We start from the raw sequence: 19,769 nt of genomic DNA, 5'->3' as shown, positions 1-19,769 counted from the left end.
CTCATGGCCAACAGCCAACTCATGCCTGGATAAAGCTTATCCAACACATCTATCCTCTCCATGAGAGCATAGCACAGCATTTGTGAGTTTAGGAACACTAGACAGCACTTTTGCACTCCACTCGGGAACTATTTTAAACAAGGAAATCACCAACAAAAAAAGCACAAAAAAAGTAAAGAATGTGGCAACTAAATAGACCTTTGTAACATGAGAGGCAGAACAAGAAGGTGATCAAAATATTTACCTGGAGGAATTATTCTGTTGACTTAAATAAGATAATACAAGAACATTCTGTATAAAAGTATAAACTGTAAGTGTAATGATGTGGGAATCAAAGGCAGAATATAGATTATTAAATTTCCTTATGACCTACAGCCCATTGACACATCCTTGAAACAGGCAGCATGACCTTCCTCTAGGAACTCAGATGCCTCCATGTTAACATCTTGCTAAGGGTAATAGGCTAACTTAGGCCAATCCCCAGAACCCTGTAAGTCTACTTTAACATATAAAAATTCCTTTGGAATTTTTGACATATTTAACCATACATTTTTCACAGATGTTTTATCTCTAATTGATCATAGTTCACATATAAATGTACTAAACATCATACTTTTTTTTGGAAACTTCCTTTATCTCTACCCCCAAGACACATGTTGGCTATCATCCCCCAAGTGTATGACCCACTGATGTACATCTGAAGGGTCTCAACACTCAGGCTTTATTAGACAATAATAAATGACCCTTTCCCAACAACAGCTAGTCCCCTCAAGGTCCTGGAAACCTTGCTTCCAAAATTCCTTAGAGAATTAGGCTCTCCCTAACCCCCTCCCAACTTGAAGGTATATAATGGGTCACTCCTCATGACCGGGGTACAGCTCTTCCTGCCCACAGGTCATGTCCCCATGCTTTAATAAAACCACCTTTTTGCACCAAAGACATCTAAGAATTCTTTCTCGGCCATTGGCTTTAAACCCTAATGCCTTTCCTACATCAATTAACATTAATAATTATAACAGCTATGTGCTTCTAGAACGTACCAATGTTCACTATTTTTAAGGAATAAATCCTGGAAATTATACTTTATGTCTCTAAAACATCAACAAAAGCCTAACTAAAACATCGCTCTTTCTTTTCTTTCTTAGCAATAATTTTAATAACTGATCAGAACTTGTGAATTACAGCTGCTGTTATTAAAATGGGAAGAAATTTTACTTCATACATGCAGCTTGATTGATAATTTTCAAAACATGTTATGTTTGATGGAGATAAGAAATAAAAGAGATTCCTAATGATCAAAATATAGGAAACCCTTTATAATCCAGAGTCACTTTTTTAAAATACCAGAGACCCACCAGGATTTTGCCACATTTCCCTTAGAGATCTCACCAACACAGACTCCTATGAAAAATGATGCTTTGTTGGGCAAAGAGTAAGCCTTCTAAAATGTAAATGAGACAAATCTGTGGCTATTTATAGCAAACAATAAGCTGGTGGCATGTAATTAATTGTACACAATAATGAGGAGATGCTTCTGTAGCTCAAGAACATTCTAAACCCATGGCTTCCACAGTAAGGGGAGACCATATCACACACTCCCATCTGGCACATATAAAATCCCCCTCAGCTCCTCATCCACAGGATGCATCCTTGCACTCTTGCAAACATGACAGGTCAAAAATGGAACGAACAAGGACAACAAACTAATCTAGGTACTTGCCCATAGCAAAGAAACTCCGCCAAAAGCACAGAGGCAGTGCAGCAGATTACAGTGAAGTTTCCGGGTCCCAGGCTCCAGGTTGCTAATGCTTCTTTCTTGCTCTTATGCCTGCCTCTATTTTTATTCTGGAAGCTCCTTAAACCTGCACCTGTTCCATCACAGGAATGCAACACATAACCTACCAGCTTACTAGTTAAACATAAGGATTAACGTGATTGAGGGAGATGCACGACTATCAAGAAAATACTCTCAGGCAGTTTCACACAGAGCCCTTTATGAATGCCACATGTTGGTCAGGCTTATTAAAGAGACAGACTAAGTCAGAGTTCTGCCACGGAGCATCTCTAGGCTGCCAGGCCCACGGTGTGCACGTGAGGAGGAAGACTCAGGGATCACAGTCAGTCACACGTGATAACACTACACGGAAGGCTGCATTCAGGACACCAGGAATTTTGCATCACAAGTCTCCTTTGCAGCCCAGGCCTTTCTCTTTCACTGCCACTCATTCAAGCATTGAGTCAAACTGATAAGACCTAAATGAAAACAGCTCTCCTACATAAGATCCCAGCACTGGATATTATTAATTTCTTTCTCCAGATAAGGAGCCTGACATGTGAGAGAAAAGAAGGAAGCTTCTCAGGTTCTTGTGGCAATTATGAGAACAAAAGCTCATCCAGCCTTGGCCAGAGCTCAATGTTTTCTTCCCGGACATACATCCTCAGCCTCATCTGATACCATCACAGTAAGAAAGACCTTACATAAAAGCTTGAGGAAAGCCACTGAAACGAGACCAGCCAATCCTACTAACCTTATGACAGGTTCAAATGCCCAAGGCACTGACTTCAGAGAGTCTCACTATTGCTCCAAGCAATACACAGCAGAGCTGAAAATGAGCGAGGGCAAAGAGCAGCATTGTGTGTGGTACATCCAAAAAAGCAGTGCTGACCACACCTACAAGCCAACAGAGCTTGGTCTAAGTAAGAATGTAGAAAGTTTTCTACATTTTAAAATCTCTAGTCATGAATGCATGAGAATGCTTATCTTCCAAAAATCTAGGTTTTTTTACACCACAAAACTCCCCATTTTATATACATGACCACACTTCAACTTTGCAGCTAACAATTATGCTTTTTTTCTTTACCAGTCCACTTCCTGCTTTATTCACAGTGAATTATTTCTACCATCTCTGAATTATTTGTATCGTTTGGTTAATAGATCCTCCCCTAGCCTGGCTATCCCTCTACATATATTAATGTTCCTTTTAAATTGTGGTTTCGTGTTTTGTAAAACTTTACTTTTCTGCTACGCAGAAACAAAATAATGATAATAACTACCAGCTTTGACCTTTCTTGGGTCCCTAGACCCAATTCCAATGTGTGTGTGGGCAGGGGTGGGGGAGGTTTTGCAAGGTTCCCACCATGCCAATAAATGATTCAGGGCACCAGAAGGGTGTTCAAGGAGAATCGACCCAATTCTGACAGTACCCCAGTACCCACCTGCAGAGAGGATCAGGTTCCATGGGTGAAGGGCTCACTCCTACAAGACTATCCTCTGCCACTTTAGACACAAGTTGAAAGCCCAGGCTGTCACTCATGCTTCTTACCACCTGGCTATAGATTGGGGGTTCCTACAACCTGGACTTCAGTTGCCAGCTGCAAGTCTAGGTTGTTACCTGGCAGACTGGCTTTAAATCAGAGGTTCACATGACTCCCTCATTGGGTTCACTTATTTTGCTACAACAGCTCACAGAACTCAGAGAAACATCTCACTTAGATACTCAATTACCAGTTTGTTACAAAAGGATATATCTCAGGAGCAGTCCCATGTAAGAGATGAATAGGGCAAGGTATGGAGAAAAGAGAGGAGCTATGGTGCTCTCCCCAGGCACCACTTCCTCCAAATCTCTGCAAGCTCATCAACCCAGAAGCTCTCTGAACCAAGCCACTTGGGGTTTTTATGGAGGCTTCATTACATAAGTATGGTTGATTCAATCACTGGTCATTGGCAACTGATTCAACCTCAGCCTCTCTCCTCTGGAGGCGGAGGCGGGGGGTGAGGCTCTAAGTTCCAACTCTAGAATCATGAATCACGTGGTAACTAGCCCCATCCTTAAGTGGGATCCAAAAGTCACCTAATTAACATAACAAAAGACACTTTTATTGCTTTTATTACTTAGGAAATGCCAAAGGTTTAAGGTGCTCTGTGCCAGAAACAAAGACCATATATATATTTCTTACTACAAATCACAATAATATAGGGCCCATAAGTCATGTCATTCAGTATACTAAGTGCTTTACAATAATTGTCTCTTATGATGCTCAATTAATCATTATTATCTCAGTTTACCAACAAGGAAAGTGAGGTGCAGAGAGCTTAACCAAATTTTTCAGTAACCTGCAGCCACTGAGGAGCCGAGAGACAAACCCAGGTCTCTGACTCCATCACTTTTGCTACAGTGATGCAATTGAGTGGATACCAGGGAAATATGCCATTATATTTGGTATATCACATTGTAATATGTACTATCTTATATACCTTATCCTCTTGGTACTAAGGAATGTATTTTTCTCCATATTTTCAAGTTTCTGTAGTCAGGGTATCTCTTAAAACTGGTACGGACATCTAATGTAGCTGTGTTTCCTTGCACCTCCTTAACACCCTGGTAATAGAGCTGTTATTATGGAAGTGTCACATCTTAGAATTAAAGTAGAATCGAGGAAATATCTGACTTATGTTTAATTGTGCCCAGGTCTCACCCACCTGTCTGCCTCCAAATGAAAGCACATCAGTAATCATCATCATCATCATGAATTGCCTCATCCAACTCTGGCAATACCTCAGCCATCTAGAAAGAGCCTTAAGGGTGTTCACACTTGTGTTCACCAAGTTTCCAGAGCTAGGCACCAATACTGCCCATCTGGGCAGAAGCCAGCTTACAACCCCATGTTTCACAGACACCTTTGCTAAAAGAGCTTCTGTAGCATCTACCTGGAGTTCTCTCTCCAAAAAGTCTGAAGACTGGGCCAAGCACAGCACCCATTCTTGCCTCCCTACCATGCCTATCCACATGTGCTCCTGCAGAAACTTCCTCCCATTTTTATTAGGAAATAAAAACTTAAAGCCTTTGCAGCATTATTCACAGACATTTATGGAAACAAACTAAATATCCATCAATGCATGAATGGATAAAGAAGATGTGGTGTAATAAAAGCCATGAGAAACAAGGAAATCCTGCCATTTGTAACAACATCAGCGGACCTTGAGGAGATTATGCCAACTGAAATAAGTGAGACAGAGAAGAAAACACCATATGGTATCACTTATATGCAGAGTCTAAAAAAGCCAAACTCATAGAGACAGAGTAAGGTGGTGGCTACCAGTGGCTGGGTAGGGAAGGAAATGTGGAAATATTGGTCAAAGGGTACAAAATACCAGTTTTAAGATTAATAAATTCTGGGGATCTAGTGTACATCATGGTGATTATAGTTAGTAATACTGTGTCATATACTTGAAAATTGCTAAGAGGTAAATCTTCAATATTCTCACCACAAAAAGGAAAGAGTAATTATGTGATACGATGGAGATGTTAGCTAATGCTACAGTGGCAAGCATTTTGCCATGTATCAGATAAATGCAATGCATATCTTTCACTTTCACAATGATACATGTTAACTGTGCCTCAGGAAAGCGGAAAAAAGTCTTCAAACTTTCCTCTCAGGTAAGTTTATAGTTCAATCCTTTAGTCATGTTTCCTTCTATTAAACCCTCAAAAAGCTTTTGAGATTGGATGCCTCCCAGTTATTCTAGGAAGTAGTTTGGGAAAGAACTCAGTTGTCCAGCAAGGATCCAGGTAGAACTGATCAGGGCTTCTTGATGAAAGATCCCTTTAGTAGAGGATCTTTTGTGAATATCATCCTTTGTGTAAATAGCATAATTCCTCTGCTTAAAGTTCTATTTTGTATACCTATCACACTTAGAATAGAACTCAAAGCTCCTAAAGCATGAATCAGGATAGGCCTAAACCTTAACCCTCCACTGTCCTCCCCAAATCCTCACTCCCTGCACTCAAGCAACTCTCACCACCTTGTTGGTCCTTAAATATGGAAAGTTTGGGGATGCCCGGGTGGCTCAGTGGTTAAGCGTCTGCCTTTGATTCAGGGCATGATCCTGGAGTACCCGGATTGAGTCCCTCATCGGGCTCCCTGCAGGGGGTCTGCTTCTCTCTCTGCCTGTGTCTCTGCCTCTCTCTCTGTGTGTCTCTCATGAATAAATAAATAAAATCTTTTAAAAAAATGGAAAGTTTGTTCACCCCTCAGAGCCTCATCCTCTTTACCTGATGCAATTTCCCCCCATGCAATTTCATAGCCTAATGTCATACTTCATCCAGGTCTCTGGCCAAACATATCCTTCTTAGAGAGCTCTTCTGTTTCCACCACACATTAAAAACACCTCCTGCCATGTTAGTGAATATCTCTGTACCTTACTTACTTTTTATATCCTACATAACTGCCTGAAATTCTATCACATATTATATCAACTTCTATCAAAACACACACGTGTTTGTTTGTTTATTGTTTGCATCTTGCCCACCTCCTTCCAATCAAGTCTTGTCTGTCATGCCTATTGCTGTGTCCCAGCTCCAGAGTACTGGTTACATTGATGCATGAGCTCACTGATCTTTGTTTATTGTATTAGCTGCTTTGAGAAAGGCCATCCATCCAAGTCTTCACTATTTCAGGCATGGGAAACTCTTGTGCAGGCCAACTGTAGGAAAGACCCTCAATTAGGTAGACTGGGGACAAATCTTGACTCTTGCAATTACATAACCTAGCTGCAGGGCACTTAATCTCTCATAGCCTTGTTTTCCTCTTTAAAAAATCTAGATAATAGGGATGCTTGGTTAAAAAAAAAAATAGGGAAGCTTGGTTGGCTCAGTTGTTGAGTGTCTGCCTTTGGCTTGGCTTATGATCGCGGGGTCCTGGGATTGAGTCCCGTATCAGGTTCCCCACAGGGAGCCTGCTTCTCCCTCTGCCTGTGTCTCTGCCTCTCTCTATGTGTCTCTCATGAATAAATATATAAAATCTTGTTTAAAAATGTAGTAATGATGGCCTAATAAGTCTTTATGAAGATTAAATTATCTATAAAATCCATGAAAGCACATATGTTCCACAAAGAGGGATTTCTATCTATTTCTTCTCAGCCTCGATAGTATCTGACAACTGTCTATAAGGGATATGCATTGAATGCTCTGCATGATCAACTGACTGAATGTGCTATGGTGCCCAAGATGTCCAGGAAGCACAAAGATCAGAGAATTCCCTTCCCCATCATCTTAATGTCAGACAGAGAAAAGTCAGAATATTGAAGGAGAATGTTCCCAATGAGGAAATTTTGCAAAAAAAAAAAAAAAAGGAAGAAAAAGAAAAAGGTTAAAACCTATGAAAATGACCAATATGTCCTGGATATTATGAAAATTCTCAGTGATGAGGCCAAAAATTCTTGTCATTTTCCCTTGGGGACTTTCCAGCCTCCTTTTTAGGCATGCAGAATGTATTCTAGTAACGTTAAGATTAAGACTATAAGATTAATGTGTGCTTGGCACACTCACTATCTGTATTCGTGCTACCTGTAGAGTCAGGTCCTCTATAACCTCCACCTGAGCCTCATGTCCAGCTAGATCAGCACACATCCCTAAACTTTATCCACGGATCCTTGTGGCACTGGTGACCTGAAGCCAAAGTCAGGCACCAAGTCACCTCCTGGTTGAGATAGTCACAAAAGGCGTGTAGGATGGGTCTGGAATGGCCGTAAAAGATATGTCAGGTCCTTTTAAATATTGCAGTCTATAAACTCAAAGAACATGTTGAGCCTTTCAGAAACACATAAAAGAAACTGCATGATTAGGGAAGGATAGTGTGGGGAACTGTTTGCAAAGAAGCCATAGTCTAACGCTAAAGTTGACTCTTGCCTCTTGAACAATAAGGATGATGATTCCAAAGGTCGGCTCAACTTTTCAGTTTTCTGCTCCCTGGATACCTTAACCATTTTAATCCTCATTCCCTTTTCTTCAATATAGCATATTCTTCTGCAGAGGGAAAAATGAAAGCTGTGCTCTTTAGAGAAAGTACTTAATGAGAATGATTTACAGAAAGAAAAACATGTAACCAAACAAACATTTAGTATGACTCAGAGGGATGTCAAGCCCAGTTCTCTCTGATGTATGCATGCCATCTGGCTCATCAGGCAACAGGATCTACAACTCAAGCAAAGATGATAAAGGACAGGCTGTACAGCATGATAGACATGGGCAGCGCTGAGGTACTCTTGTCATTAAGTAAACATTCGTTCTTTTAAACATTATTGTAAAGGCAATACTAATATAAAATTACTGTAAGACAAACAAAAGAGGAATCTTGTCAAAATGCATGCATAAATTTAAGTATAATATAGCAGAATACACTTTATATTTTCATTAGCATATAGCATAACCCTTCTTCCAAGTGGGTTCACAATTCTTATATCTGATTATCACATTAAGACTCCACTGAGGAGATGAACCATAAATTATGTAACCCCCTTCTTCCAGTAGACAAGTAAGGTCATTTATGCTGTATCTTTATTTAAAGTGATGTAAGAAAAATACATGTGAAGATAACTTTTAATCTTTTCATGTGAATTATTTTATTTTTAATGTTCAATATTCATTTTAAATGATTCACTCATTTATCCAAGAAATGTTTATAACTTACTATTTTGTTCAAAGTAAAGACAGCAACACTAGGTCAAAAAGGATTTCTCGATTCCTCAACTGCTGTTCTGTAATGACTTTCATCATTTCCTAATGTGTCATAAAACCAGCAGTAAATGCACTCTTTAAAAAAAATCCCTGATATCAAGAAAGCTGAAGAATAGATTTCTTCTGTCCAAAAATTTCCCCGTGTCTTAGTCTGCTCAGGCTGCCATAACAAAATGCCATAGACTGGGTAACTTAAAAAGAAATTTACTTTCTTACAGTTCCAGAGGCTGGCAGTCCAAGGCCAAAGTTCTGGCCATGTGGCTTCTAGCAAGGGCTGCTTCTTGGCTTGTGGAAGAAGCCACCTTCCTGCTACATGCTCTTATAGCCTTTCCTTGATGCATGCACAAAGAGAGAGAGGGATCTCAAGAGAGTGGTCCAGGGCCTCTTCTCCTATTGGATCAGGGCCCCACCTGTAGGACCTCATTTAAACATAATTACTTCCTTAGAAGCCCCATTTTCAAAGACATCCACACTGGAGATTAGGGATTTAACATATGGATTTGACAGTACCCCACACATCCAGTCTATAACATATGCAGGATTGTTGCATCGTGTTAGACAGAATATGACCCTGCTATTACTACCTTCACCTAGAGATTAAGTATGGTTTAAGAAGAGGTGTATGGGTGCCAAATTGGGACCACAGAATGCCCAGATATTTGGTCAGACATTATTCTGAATGTTTCTGTAATGGTGGTTTTGGATGAGGTTAACATTTAAATTGGTGGGCTGAGTAAGCAGATTTCCTTTCCTAATGTAGGTGGGCCTCATCCAATCAGGTGAAGGCCTGAGTAGGACAAAAAGCTGACCCTCAACTCCTCCCCACCCCTCTCAATCAAAAAGGGAATTTTTCCTGCCTGATTTCTTTCAAGCTGGGACACTGGGTTTTTTTCTGCCTTCAGACTTGAAATGTAACATCTGTTCTTCCTGTCTCAAACCTGCCCACTTTCAGACCAAAACTACCATCAGCTCTCCTCTGTCTTTAGCTTGCCAACTGTGGATCTTGAGACTTATCTGCCTCCATAATGGCATGAGTCAAGTCTTTACAACATATCTCTTTATATACATAAATATATATTCACACTCTATTGATTCTGTTCCTCTGGAAAACCCTGACATACATCTTTTCAAGATGCTTTGTAAAACAGATCAAAACATCTTCAAATTCAAACTGAAACCTGCCTTACTTAAGAAACAAGTGTATTAGTAACTAAGACTGAAATATAACACCACATTTCTGGGGTCAGTAAAATTCTGGATGCATAAATATAGTCAGCTTTGAAAAAGAATCATGGCATATTTTTCAGAATTTGATGGAGTTCTATTCAAGTGCAAGTCTCCCACTTAACTTTACCGATAGCAAGACCCTCAAATTATTTCAAGTGAAGTGTCACAACCAGATACAGCCTCATGAATATTCTAAGATAAACCTCAGCTTTGGAGATGTCCAAAGCAAAAAATTGACTAAGCCCTGGCCTTTGCTTTCTTCAGGAGCAAATCTTAAGAATTTATCCCCTCTTCCTATTCCAGCAGAATACCAAAAGTTAAAATATAGATATATTTTACACACACACACACACACACACACACACACATATATAAACTCTTAATATTAATTAGTGGATTTTGAAGTATTTTAGAATATGTATATATAAATATATAAAATTATATATTCTCTGTATATATATTTATCATATCTTACTATATATAAGTATACATATATTACAATATATAATATATTAAAATATATATAACATGTATGTAATTACAATACATATTATATATCCATGTAATATTATGTATAATATATTATAATATATCCGTGTGTATTATGTATAGTGTTGTGTATAATAATTGTAATAAATAATTATATGTAATATATTTTACTATATATGTAAAATTGAGAACCATACTTGCTACCCTACCCTTTCTAAAATTCTATTATAATATATAATATATAATATATATGTATATATATGTATAGAAGGAGAGAAAGAAACCACAATAACAACATAAACAACTAGAAACATCTTTTTTAAAATTTGCACATTAAGAAAGGAATGAACACTATATTTATTCTGTATCTTTGCTTCAGAGCCACACGTCACCATTGGTAAAGACAGGGAAGAGTTCTTTAAAACCTAGCGCGAGGGGGGCTTTAACATCATCTTCTGGGCAGCTCAGGTAGCTCAGCAGCTTAGCGCCGCCTTCAGCTGAGGGTATGATCCTGGAGACGCAGGATCGAGTCCCATGTTGGGCTCCCTGCATGGAGCCTACTTCTCCCTCTGCCTGTGTCTCCGCCTCTCTCTCTCTGTGTCTCTCATGAATGAATAAATAAAATATTTTAAAAATAAAAAAATAGGGGATCCCTGGGTGGCTCAGCGGTTTGGCGCCTGCCTTTGGCCTGGGGGCGCAATCCTGGAGTCCCGGTATCGAGTCCCGCTTCGGGCTCCCCCATGGAGCCTGCTTCTCCCTCTGCCTGCGTCTCTGCCCCTCTCTCTCTCTCTCTAATAAATAAATAAATAAATAAATAAATAAATAAATAAATAAATCTTTTTAAATAAATAAATTCATATTCTTCTCTATCCACTACCTACAAGGAAAGTCAACTTAAAATTATTAGGTCTTGGCCATCTGATCTTTCTGACTCATAGGAAGAAGGAAAAGTTTGAAAATGTTAACAGAGAAATTCTTTTAAGGGAAAATCCATTAGAACAAAGAAAATGGTTTCTGTAGATTTGAGGGTGAAGAATAAAGGCAAAACCATGTCTTTGGAAAACGCTCCACTAGGGCAGCCTGGGTGGCTCAGCGGTTTAGCGCCGCCTTTGGCCAGGGTGTGATCCTGGGCTCCCAGGATCAAGTCCCACATCAGGCTCCCTGCATGGAGTCTGCTTCTCCCTCTGCCTCTCTCTCTCTCTCTCTCTCATAAATAAATAAATAAAATCTTTCAAAAAAAAAAAAAGAAAAAAAATGCTCTGCTCACTCCCAGAAAGAGACTCTTCCATCCACTAGCGATCGCTGAAATATACAACACAAACACACTGTGAAATGTATCAAATAATTTAATTATCACCCTCTAGACTCAGAGAACATCAAATCACTCATTCATTTATTGATACACAAACTATTTATTTATTCAACACATATTTATTAAACATCTTTTCTTTCTTCCTTTCCCACATCCAAAACTCCAGAACCTTCCATCATCAGCACGCTCCAATACCACCAGCTAATGCCAGGGTGATTTTCAAGGGCTATTTATAGGGCTTCATCCAGATGTCTTCTCCCAGAAGTGGTCTAAGTTCTAAACAAGAGCTTCAACATCTCTTCCCCAACACACATACATACACACTCAGCCAGCCCTTTAGCTAGGTGAAACTCTCATTAAAGGCAAGTATGCTATGAAAGACTACCAAAAAAAAAAAAATTGCTCACAGAGGACATCGGAATTCATAAATATTAATTAGTGGATTATAGGGTATTTTGGAAAAGGGATGATAGCAAGTGTATTCGACACACAACGAATACCACCCACCTATATGCCACATCCTCCATCACACATAGATATACACACCCACGTTGTTAGAAGAATAGGGATTAGAAAGTTAGGAATTAACTTGGAAAAGTTTTCCGTTTTGAAAATGTTGCCAAATTTGTTTCTAAAATAACAAATCACTGTCTAATCTACAAGGACAGTGTGGAAGAAAACAGTCTTTCTTGGCAATGAGAAATATTTAAATATCCCAGTTTATCTAGATATCTAACCAAAAGGCAGAAGTGAATTATTCCTTCACTGTATTAATATAGTCGTCATCATCATCGCCTCTCTAAAGGTGAGTAGAGTGGAGTACCACCTAGTCCATACAACCTTCCTGAACCATTTGGATTAGTTTAATCACACGCTCACAATGTTGGATACTATGCATTTTCTCCCTTTCCAGTTAACAAAATATTTTAGGAAGAACTCACATTTGCTGATCATACTTAACCAATTACAAAGATTAAAAGGGGACAGTGAGTCTTTTTTGGCTTCGCTTGCCTATATCTTTGGCTGTATATCAAAAGCACTCAAGCACTCAATTTTGCCATCATAATTCTTTAATAATGTGGCTTGTAGTATTGATTTCAGTAAACAGACCCTAGAGAGCCTAATAGATTTTAGAGATTTTATGAATGATAAGTAGGCCCATTTGGTCATGTCTTACAGGATAATAAATGTCTGAGCCAATTTCCTTTGCCTTTGTACATTCAACATCTCCTCTGTCTTATACAGGCTTTGAAAGGAAGTGAAATTAGCTGAATAAGAAAGAGCTCGGCCTCTAGTACCTGACTACGAGGATGGGACCCTGACTCTGCCATTGACTAGTAACTTTGGAGCAATTTATTCCTTCATTCAAAAATATTATTCAATCATTCAAAAATATATATTGAATACTGGCAATGTTTTAGGTACTATTTACATGCTTGAGATCCAATGAAGAACCCAAATCCGTTTGGAACTTATAGTCTAATAGGAAGAAAGAATAAATAATAGTTAAAATAAAGAGGTAAGTAACTAAACATGGCCCGTTAGAATGTGTTGAATGTCATGGGGGGAGAGAAAATACAGAGTAGGATGAAAGGGATAGTAGGGAGTTGTCATTTTTAGTAGGGTGGTTGGGGTAGGCTTTATTGATATTCAAACAAAAATATGAAGGTGATTTAGCTATGCCTGGAAGTTCAAGGAACATCACAGCCATTTTGGCTCGTGTGAGCTAAAAGCCAAATAATAGGGAAAGGACAACAAAAAGGTAGAGGGGTAGTTGGGTGTTCAGATCATGTAGGGTCTTAGAGGACATTATAAGAGTTGTATCTGGGCAAAGTAGGGACAGAAAGCATCACTGCATGGCTTTGAGCAGAGAACTGACATAATCTGACTGTTGTTGGAAAGAGTTACTTCGGTTTCTGTATGAAGAGTGGATTGGGGGAGGGGCACCTGGGTGGCTCAGTGGTTAAGCATCTGCCTTTGGCTCAGGTCACGATCCCAGGGTTCTGGGATCAAGTCCCCGAAGACAGCCTGCTTCTCCCTCTGCCTATGTCTCTGCCTCTCTCTCTGTGCCTCTCATGAAAAAATAAATAAAATCTGAAAGAAAAAGAAAAAGAAAGAAAGGAAGGACAGGGGGAGGAGTTTGGGAAGAATGGAAACAGAGATCCGTTAGGAGGCTATTTCAATAATCTGCAGAAATACAAAGATAATAGCATGAGGGATAGTGAGATATGGCCTGATCTTGAATGTATTTTGAAGGTAGAATCAAAAAGATTATCTGAGAGATTGGATATGAAGATTAAGAGGAAAAAAAGAATCATGAATAACTCTATCTTGGTTGAGCAGCTGCATGAAAAAAATAATGTTGCAACTAGCTGAAATGAGGAATGTTATAGGTGAAGCAGGTTTGGAAAGACAATAAGTTCAGTTTGGGGACATACTGAATGGGAAGCTTCTAAGGGAACATGACAAGTAGGTAGTTGGATACTACATCTGGAGTTTGGGAGAAGTCTAGATTGGAGATACACAGTTGGAAATCATTTTCATCAAGTAATCACCAAAGGAGTCCATACATTCAGGAAAATAAGGAGAACAAAGGGCTGATCCATGAAATAGTCCAATAGTAAGAGGTGAAGGAGAAAAGGACAATCCCCAAAGATCCTAAAGGAACAACTCACTAAGCAGGAAGAACATCAGGATAGTGTGGTGTGCTGGAATACAAAGGAAGAAAGTATACAAAGCAGAACAGAGTGAACAATTCCAAGTGCTGATAAAAATTCAGCTTAAATGAGAACTGAGAATGGACTATGAAAATCAGCGACAGGAAGCTCATTGGTGACACTGATGAAAGCAACTTAAGTGAACTAGTGATGGTGAAAGCATTGGAATTGGTTTAAGAGATAAAGAGAATAATTGGAAACAATGGAAATAATTAGTGCAAGCAATTACTGTGAGTGTTCCTAGAAAGGGGACATAAATAAATAAGTCTGGAAGGGAATTTGGTTTTATTTCCTTTTCTATGTTTTGGAGAAAGAAGAAATAACAATATATCTGCATGCTGATGAGGATGTTCCCTTGCAGAGAAAAAGTTGATCATGTACGAGAGAAGAGGAACTGCTGAAGCAGTATCTCTAAGGAGGTGAGAGGGTGAGGGAGGAGAGTAGTCAGCAAATGATAAGATTGATTTTAAATATGACTGTGAATAGATCACATATGGTTACAAGGGAGAAAGCAGAATGCAGGTTGCAGATGCAGGTTGAGTTGAGAGAGGTGGATAAATGTGGGAATGGTAGTCAGTGTAAGACCCTGTGAGTACTTGCATTTTTTTAGTGAAGTAGACTCATAAACTGAGAGTAGTTTGGGGAAGGTGGTGTTGGATGTTTAAGGAGAGAAAAGGTCTGAAATAATTGTATGAAGAGTGTGAAAATGTCTGAAAACAGACTTTCAAGCAACACTAAGCACAAATGTTTGGGTTTGTGGATTTTGAGTTTAACAGGATTGAGGGAGTCAAAGAGCATACAAGAGAGTGATTATAATAATTAACTATAAAATTTAAGCTGAGAAATGGCGGGGGGGGAAGAGGACATCAAGGAGGTAAAGATCAATGAAAAGAAAGTAAAAGTCAGGCAATAGATTGGTGATCCTAGTGAGGCTAACAAATGTTGGAATTGGAATACTAACAGCAGTGAGGTGGAAAGAGAGATGATGGAGGGGTTGCAGCTAACAAGATCCAGGTTATGTGTCTGAGAAATGTGCTGCTTGGGCACAGGGCCAGACCCTTGGAGAAGATAAGTTCAAAGAATGAGCATGCAGTTATTTTAAAAATATGAAAAAAAAACCCAAAAGTTATGATGAGCCCTAAGAAAGAGTTCTGGGTAGGGAGAAGCTAAAATGAGGGAGAAAATAGGGGAAATGCTTCAGGAGAAGGAAAATAAAAGGAATGATAACTGGTACTGGGTAACATAATCAGGAGGGTCAGAGATGGAGATTTTTAGAAGGGGAAGAGTAAGCATGTTCTGAAAACAGCAATGGAGGGCAAACGGGGCTCCTCTCCCATCTCCAAGCCTGCGGAGTAGTGGAAGTGAACACAAGCACCAGTGAGGATCACTGTAAGGAGAGCAGGACCCTTTGGGGAGGGCTAGATTTTAGTTAGAGCAGGAAGGACAGAGGGATGCTCAGAGAAACGATTTAGATCTAGAAACATTTGTCAATAATGGACTGTGATTTTCTGAGGGCATAACTGGAAGGATTTCAGGAGTTGAGGAGATAGAAGAGAATGTAATAGGAGATGCACGGGTACTTATGAAAATCTGAGTATAAGAATGAGAAGAAAACAGAGATCCAGGGTCTTAATAAAGCCATGACATGGTTAATGACCACAAGAAGATTATTCCTATAAATTCAGAGCACAGGGTGCTGTGAGGAAGTGGTGAGTGTTGGAAGTTGTGGAAAAATATAAACAATATGTACTCACCATCCAATTTAATGCATCCAATCTGGCTTCTGCCCCAAATCTTGCTGTGAGTTTCCATGAAGATCACCAGCAATGCTCATGGGCCAAATCCAGTCCTCATATACTTGTCCCCTCGCCAGCACTTTGTAGACTTCTTTCCCTCATAGAATCTCCTCTCTTGGCTTCACCAATATCATTCTACCCTGGATTTTTTCCTCTTTCTAGCTATTCTTTCCCACACTCTTTTGTTGGCTCTTTCTCCTTTATCCTGAACTAAGTCAGAGTTTCTGACTCTGATTCCTCTCAACTTGACATCAGTGACTGAAACACCATCTGAGCAACACCTTACCTCTGAGCTCCCAGCTGATATATTCAGTTACCCACCTACTAGTGAACAGCTACAACTGGATGTCTCTCCAAGATGTCAAACTTTACATGTCTAAACTAGAACTAGATTTTCTCTCACAAAACACCTCCCTGCTGCCAACACCAACTGTCTTCATTTCAGTGAGTAACATGACATCCACCTAACTGCAGAAGTGAAAACACCTAGGAGTCAGTCCTCATTCTTCCCTGTCCTGCAGCACCCACATCCAGGATGTTATTAAGTCCTATCAACACAATCTCCAAAATATCTTGCAATTGTCTGCTTCCCTAGAGCTCCCTGGCTATCACATTAAGCTACCCCTCACCACCTGCTTTCACCTACCTGCCACCCAACTGGTCTCACCATACCCACCCTTGCTCTCCTCAGGTCCACACATCACACAGCATCAAACATGAGCTTTTGAAATACAAATCAGACCATATCACCTTCTTGCTTGAAACTATTCAAAATAAATAATTCCAGATAAAAATATAGTTGAGTTTATTCATATTTTTTATAATCTGGAAATGGAAAAGTTCTTTTAATCATGGTTTAAATCTAGACACCATAAAGACCAACTTAATAAATTTGATTGCTTGAAAATCAAAACTCTGGATTGAAAAATATCAAACTAGGAAAACATATTTGTTATGGTATCACCAGGCATACTTTCCTTAATTACAAAGTAATTGTTTCACAAGGAACTCCTATAAATCAATAATGAAAAAAACTACCTAGTAGAAACATGATTAATGTGTATGAAAACATACAAATTCTAAAAACTTATAAGAAAAAAACCTCAATCCTATTCATGATTCAAAAAAAAAAGTCATTTCCAAAGACATTGATATGCCATTTCCCACTTACCAAATACACAAAACTTAAATGAAAATACTTAATGATATCCAGTATTCAGAAAGGTATTGGAAAACAGGCATTCTCATATATTTGGAGATAAGAGTTTTAAATTGATGAAGATCAATTCAGCAACATCCTTCAAAAGTTTAAAAAACACATAATAATGTTACTCAATAACCAAATTGCAAAAGTGCCCCAAGATTTACAATCAAAGATATTTTGGAGGGGCACTTGGATGGCTCAGTTGTTGAGCATCTGCCTTCAGCTCAGGTCGTGAGATTGAGTCCCACATCGGGCTCCCCACAGGGAGCCTGCTTCTCCCTCAGCCTATGTCTCTGCCTCTGTGTATCTCTCATGAAAAAATAAATAAATCTTTAAAAAAAATGTGTTGGGGGGCGCCTGGCCTGGGTGGCTCAGTGGATTAAGCTGCCAACTCTTTATTTTGGCTCAGATCATGATCTCAGAGTTCTAGGATCAAGCTCATCTTGGGCTCAGTGCTCAGCAAGGAGTCGGCTTGACATTCTCTCTCTCTCTCTCTCTCTCTATCCTCTACTCCTTCTACCCCTCCCTGCACTCTCTCTCTCAAATAAATAAATCTTTAAAAAAGAGATGTTTTTGCCAGTATTTTCTACTATGACAAAATAAAATCAAAAGGCAAGCTACAAAAATACCTATCAATAACTAATTGATGAAAAAAGATCATAAATCCATAAAATAGGGTATTATGTAGCTTTTTAAAGGATGAGATATTCTGGGTGTCAATATATTGTTCAGCAAAAAGATAAATACAGACCATAATGTAAAAATGATCCCATTTGTTTTTTACATATACAAATATTCAAATATTTGCATAAAATTCGAAGCAAACACAAGAAATTTTAATTGTGACTATCCTTGAGAAAATGGCAAGAGCATCAGTGTAAGAGTGAGAAACATATGCATATGTATGGAAATGTATAAAAACAGAACTTTTTAATCAAAATATTAGGCTAGCTGGGCAAGAAGACCGAATTGTTTAATTTCTGTATCTCCATGTTTTAAAATATAAACTAAATGGTATGCAATTTTTTAAAGATTTTATATACTTATTTATTTAGAGAAAATGAGAGCAAGCATACATGAACAGGGGGAGGGATGAGGAGAGAATCTCAAGCAGACTCCATGCTGATCATGGAGCTCAATATGGGGCTGATCCCACGGCCCTGAGATCATGACCTGAGCGGAAATCAGGAGTCAGATGCTCAACTGCCTGAGCCACCCATGCACCCCCAAATGTTATACAAGTTAAAAAGAGAAAATCTATGCTTTAAAATGACAATTACAATTGTTTTAAAGTATCTTTGATGGCTCCCCGTTATCTAGAATATGATCCAGCATTCTTACTATAGTTTGAATCCCAGACCCTGCTGATCTGGGCCCTGTCTCTTACTCTTCTCTGCTGCTAAATAATATCCTTACTGTATTCTTTCAATTTCTCAAATATTCCATAATACCAGGACATTTGTATCTACCAGAGAGATTTTCCCTCTGAGTTTGTACAGCTAACTCCTAATCCCTTAGGTCTTGGCCTAAATGACACCTCTTCAGAAGGTCTTTTTCCTAGTTACTCTAAAGATATTTCTTTATCCCCAATTATTGCCTCAGGTCCTAGTTTGATTCTTCTTTTTTTAAATTTTTTTTTATTTATTTACGATACTCAGAGAGAGAGAGAGAGAGAGAGAGGCAGAGACATAGGCAGAGGGAGAAGCAGGCTCCATGCACCGGGAGCCCGACGTGGGAATCGATCCCGGGTCTCCAGGATCGTGCCCTGGGCCAAAGGCAGGCGCTAAACCACTACGCCACCCAGGGATCCCTGATTCTTCTATATTACTCTGCAAATTTGTGATTTTTTTCTGTGACTTTTTTTTTTTTTTTGAAGGATTGGGGTGGACCTTCCACTGGAACATAAGCTCCTAGAAAATCAGGAACGATGTTTGTTTTGTTCACTTCGGTGAACACTTCCAGAGCCTAGCATTTAGTAGGTGCCCAATAGAGTAACCATATAAATGATCATCCAAGCAAGGACCTTTTTCTTTTTTGAGAGAGAGAGAGAGAGGAGAGAGAACACATGCATGAAAACAGAGGGTAGGGGCAGAGGGGAAAGGAGAGAGAGAATCTTAAGCAGGTTCCACACCCATTGCAGAACCCAATGCAGGGCTCGAACCCACAACTCTGAGATCATGGCCTGATCTGAAATCAAGAGTCAGACACTTAACCTACTGAGCCACCCAGGCACCCCCAAGCTGGGACACTTTTGAGAAAGAAAGGGGGAGAGTACAATTTTTTTTCATAGGCATATGTATAAAGAGGAGAATCCTAATAAAATCAGAAATATATTCACCCTAGTAAAAGCACATTTTGAAAATTGCATGAATGGCTATTGATAATGAAAAGCTTAAAGATCCATTAGGAAAAAGAGTTCAAAATAGGCAAGTATTAGAATTTGCTTTTAGAGGTTGTTTCCTGATCTCCTCCTCTCCTCCCTTCATGTTGTTATTTCTTGTTCTTGCT

General features: G+C 39.1%; 1 long non-coding RNA gene across 2 annotated transcripts in view; it reads right to left on the bottom strand.

The window, feature by feature from the left end:
• LOC118354684 (uncharacterized) overlaps nt 1-16,514 on the bottom strand; it is a 32,192-nt gene extending 15,678 nt beyond the window's left edge. For both annotated transcript variants that reach the window (XR_004815604.2, XR_004815603.2), the window contains exon 1: nt 16,016-16,514. This is a non-coding gene — a long non-coding RNA (uncharacterized LOC118354684). The remainder of the gene's footprint in view (nt 1-16,015) is intronic.
• Nucleotides 16,515-19,769: the final 3,255 nt, after the last annotated feature.

Source organism: Canis lupus, chromosome 5 (assembly GCF_003254725.2).
Source record: "Canis lupus dingo isolate Sandy chromosome 5, ASM325472v2, whole genome shotgun sequence".
Taxonomy (NCBI): Eukaryota; Metazoa; Chordata; class Mammalia; order Carnivora; family Canidae; genus Canis; species Canis lupus.
The sequence above is the reverse complement of the archived record's forward strand: the minus strand, read 5'-3'. Positions and strand labels throughout refer to the sequence as shown.